The following is a 4814-nucleotide window of genomic DNA, read 5'->3' as shown; positions in this document are numbered from 1 at the left end:
AGCGGCTGCTCAGCTCGGGCTGGCCTCGAACCGCTGTTGCTCAGAGCTCAAACTCTTGAGCGAGCTCTTAACCAACTGAGCCACTCGGCCGGCCCTCTCTTAAGCCAACTCTTAACCAACTGGACCACTCGGCAGGCCCTCAACGACTCTTTTTTGAACACCTACTACATGTTGGGTAGTGTGCTATGGGCTGGGGATACAGTGGAGAGCAAGAATAAAGCCATCACTGTCTTCCTGGAACTTAGAATCTAGTGAGGGAGACAATGAAATACAGAGTGATAAATGTGTCTTCAGGTAATTTCATGGACCTTCCCACATCCCACAGTCTATAAATTCCCTCCCTGTGTCTGGCTCTGCTGGCCTCTTTATCATTATCTCTGGGCTCATTTTCCAGTGGGTGAGTGGGAGTGGCAGGTCCCAGTATTTGTCAGGGTAAATTTCTGTCTGTTTCCTGTCCTCCAATGTCCAATATCCTTCTGAACTCTTCTCACTCTCACCTGATGATCTTGCTTTCTGTTTTTCTGAGAAAATAGAAGCAGACCGAAGAGAACTTCCCACTTCCACCACCACATCCCAGCCCTACCTCTCCTTGGGGGTTGGGGGGAATCTCAGGCCTTTTCAACCACCAGTCTTCACTCCAGTGACTGTCTCTGCAGTGTCTCTCCTCCTCTCTACCTGATCATTCCCAGCGGCATGTAAGCACGCTGTAATTTCTCACAGCTTAAAACAAACCCTCCTTAGCTCCATGTCCCCATTCAGTGTCTGTCTGCCCTTCTCTGTTTCCCTTTATAAAGCAAAGCATTTCAGTAGATTGTCTCCATCTCTTCCACTTCTCCCATTCCTTAACTTTCTCTTTTATTAACTTGAACTATTTAATTTTTGTAATTCATTATTTTGAATGGGTAATACATTTATACGTGCAAAAAAGTTTTCAATCTACAAAAAGGTATATGATGAAAGTTCTTACTCTTGCCCTGTCCACCATCTTTCTAGTTCCCATCCCTGCCCTCAGTGTGACTACTTTCTACGTATTCTTCCAGAATTTCTTTATGCATATACAAGCAAATAGTAATATACATTGTTATTTTCCCATGTATTTTACATAAGAGTTGGCACTACATACACTGGTGTACATCTTTCCTTTTTGACTTAACAGTGTATCTTTGCTATTTTCCCATATCAATGAAGAGGGAGCTTTGTCATCCTTTTACACATCCTCATAGTATTCTGATTTATGGATATGCTCCCAATCTTTCTTGAGCCTGCCCCGTCAGGCTTCTGCCCAAATACCCTGCTGAAATTCCTCTTGTCAAGGCTACCTGTGACCTCCATGTTTCCAAACCAAAGTTCAATTGTCAGTGTCATTTTACTTGTTGGTCAGCAGCCTTTGATACAGGTGATCATGTCCCATTCTAGAAACACTTTCTGACCTAACTTTTTTTTTTTAAGATTTTATTGGGGAATTGGGGGAGGGGGACAGACAAGTTGCTGTCCTTTTGTTCTTCAGTCTAGTTGTGGAGGACGTTGCTTCACTGGCCCATGTTGGTGTTGTGATCGTTGTGCTTTTCCCGGGTGAGGCAGATCACTCACCGGCCATTGGATGGTCGCTCACAGTGGCTCATGGCAGCTCACGCCAGCTGCTGGCCACTCATGGTAGGTCAGGGCAGCCCACTGCAGCAGGGCTGCAGCCTACGCTGTAGCTGGCGACTCACCACAGCCCAGCTCTAGGTTGAGCTGTTGTTCACCATCTTAGCTGTAGAGGACGCAGCGTCACTGGCCCTCACGTGGGATCCAAACCGGGGCCTTGCTGCTCAGAGCTGGCGTCCCAATTCAACTCTTAACCAACACGCCACTAGGCTGGCCCTGACCTTACTTTTATGATGCTATGCTGTCCTGGTTTTTGTCCTCCCACACTGGTTTCTCCTTCTCCTTTACCAGTTCCTCTTCATCTTTCTGACTGCCACATCTTGGCTCTCTTCTCTATTTATGGTCACACCCAGGGGATCTCATTCAGTCTCTGGGCTTTAAATATAATTTTTACTGATGACCTCTAAACTTTTATCTCCAGCTCATCCCTTCTCTTTTCCCAAGCTTGCAAACCTGCCCCTCCCTTAGCACTTCCTCTTGTAAGAAATGGCATTTCCATTCTTCCAGTTAATCAGAACAAAAACCTTGGAGTCATCCTTTTTTTTTTTTAATGTCTTTATAGCTGGCTAGTATTTTACTTGACTTTATTATCTTTAAATATACACATATAAATATTATATGTATTTATATTATATATAAATATATAATATATATAATTTGATGCACAAGATACTAATATATATGTTAGTTATAAAGTGGAAAAATAAAACGAATATCAGTGAGCCCACCACCCAACTCAAGGACTAGAAATTTACCAATAACTTGCATCTATGTCATCTCCCATCCTCCCATTGCCCTGCCTCCTCCTTATAATCACTACCTCCCAATTTTATTTTATTATTCTGTTGTTTTTTAAATATAGTTTTCTCACAAATGGGTATAAGCTTAAACAATATGTTGTTTAGTCTTGCTTATTTTTCAGTTCTATAAAAATTATATTTATTATATTATATTAGGTCGTCGGGAAAGTCATGACGCATTTTTGCATTGAAAGACATAGAAAAATACGTCATGACTTTTCCAACGACCCAATATTATATTATATACCCTTGTACATGTTTGTTTTCTCACTCAATTTGACATTGCCAAGATTTATCCATATTGTTGCATGTAACTGGAATTCATACACTTTCACTGGAATACGTACAATGTGCCACTGTGTGCACATATTTATCTATTGTGTTGAGGGATTTATGATTTGTTTCCTTTTTTTTTTACTATTATAAACATTGTTGTTATGAACATTATTGTATTTATTTCTAGTATATGTGCAAGAGTTTCTCTGGAGCTTGTATCTAGCAGTGAAACTGCTAGGTTGGGAGGTATAAGAATAATAATCTGAGAAAGAATGCCAAATTGTTTTTTTCAATTTACACTCCTACCAGCAATATTTGAGTTTCCATTGATCAACATTGTCTTCAGCACTTGTATTTTTAGACTTCTTATTTTTTTTTTGTTTAGCTGAGCCATCCTGCCACCTGTTGGCAGCTCAGCAGCAGCTCAGCTTGGGCCATGAATCAAACCGGGGACCCTGTTGCTCAAGACTTCTTAATTTTTGCCAACCCAGAAGGTATATACTAGTATCTTCTTGTGGTTTTATTTGACATTTCTCTAATTACTAATGCAGTTGAGCATCTTTTCAAATGCTTATTAGCCTTCTGAATTTCCTGTTGTGGGAAATGCCTGATCATTTGGGTTGTTTGTATTTTTCTTATTGATTTGTAGGAGTTCTTTATATATTCTGGATCTCATCTTTTGTCAGTTTTACACATTGCAGATATTTTCTCCCTTGTGAAGATACTTGTGACCTATCCTTTCACTTTCTTCATGATGTACAGATGCTTCTCAACTTACGATGGGGTTACATCCAGATAAACCCATCCTAAGTTGAAAATATCATAAGTTGAAAATGCATTTAATACACCTTATCTACCAAACAATACAGCTTAGCTTCGCCTACTTTAAACATGCATAGAACACTTACATTAATCTACAGCTGGACAATTATCTTGAGTTTTATCTCAAGAGTAATTGCTTTCCTCCTCTCACCAGAAGCAGGAGACACAGATGGACGTTTTGTACACATGATGGGATGCAAAAACACAAAACACAATATCCAGAAAAAACGCTGGCAACACAGCACACTGCAGAATATCGGTTGTTTGCCCTCATGATTGTGTGGCTGCCTGGGAGCTGTGAGTCACTGCCGCTGCCCAGCATCATGAGAGAGTAACAACTGCATATCACTAGCCATGGAAAAGATCAAAATTTAAAACTCAAAGTACGGTTTATACTGAATTCGTATCACTTTTACACCATCCTAAAGTTGAAAAATCATAAGTTGAACCATCTTAAGTCAGGAACTGTCTGTATTTTGATTATAAGAAGTTCTTAGTTTTAATATAGGCGTATTCATCAACCCTCCATTTTATGATTATGCTTTTTGTATCTTGTGTAAAAAATCATTCTCTACCCTTCGGTCAGAAAAATATTTTCTTACATATTCTTCAAAAGATTTTAAACCTTTGTTTTCTTTTTTTTTTTTTTTTAGCTGAGCCATCCTGCCACCTGTTGGCAGCTCAGCGGCAGCTCAGCTCAGGCTGGGCATCGAACCGCTGGTGCTAAGAGCTCATGCTCTTGAGCAAGCTCTTAACCAACTGAGCCACTCACCTGCCTCTTAAACCTTTGTTCTTTATACTTAAGTCCTAAATCTACCTAGAATTGATTTTTGTTTATGGTGTGTTATAAGGATCTATTTTTTTGTTTGTTTTTAATATGGAAAATCAGTAATCTCAGCCTCATTCAGTAAATAGTCCCTGCTTTCTGCCTGATCTGCTTTGCTAACTCTGTTATATGTCAAAGTTGTACATATACATGGATCTGGTTCTGCACACTATTCTGTTCCACTGGTCAACTTTTAAAAACCTGCAGCAATAACATACTTTCTTAAACCCTATAGCTTTAAAATAAATGTAGCTATCTCCCAGAGCAAACACCACCTTGGCAATAAACCCTTCTTCAGGAATTTCGTACACTTCTTGGCCATTGCTTTATCTGAGAATCAACTTGTCGGGCCGGCTGAGTGGCTCAGTTGGTTAAGAGCTCGCTCAAGAGTTTGAGCTCTGAGCAACAGCGGTTCGAGTCAGCCCGAGCTGAGCAGCCGTGAG

This window comes from Hipposideros armiger, unplaced genomic scaffold (assembly GCF_001890085.2).
Source record: "Hipposideros armiger isolate ML-2016 unplaced genomic scaffold, ASM189008v1 scaffold_739, whole genome shotgun sequence".
Taxonomy (NCBI): Eukaryota; Metazoa; Chordata; class Mammalia; order Chiroptera; family Hipposideridae; genus Hipposideros; species Hipposideros armiger.
This window is presented reverse-complemented; position numbering follows the sequence as displayed.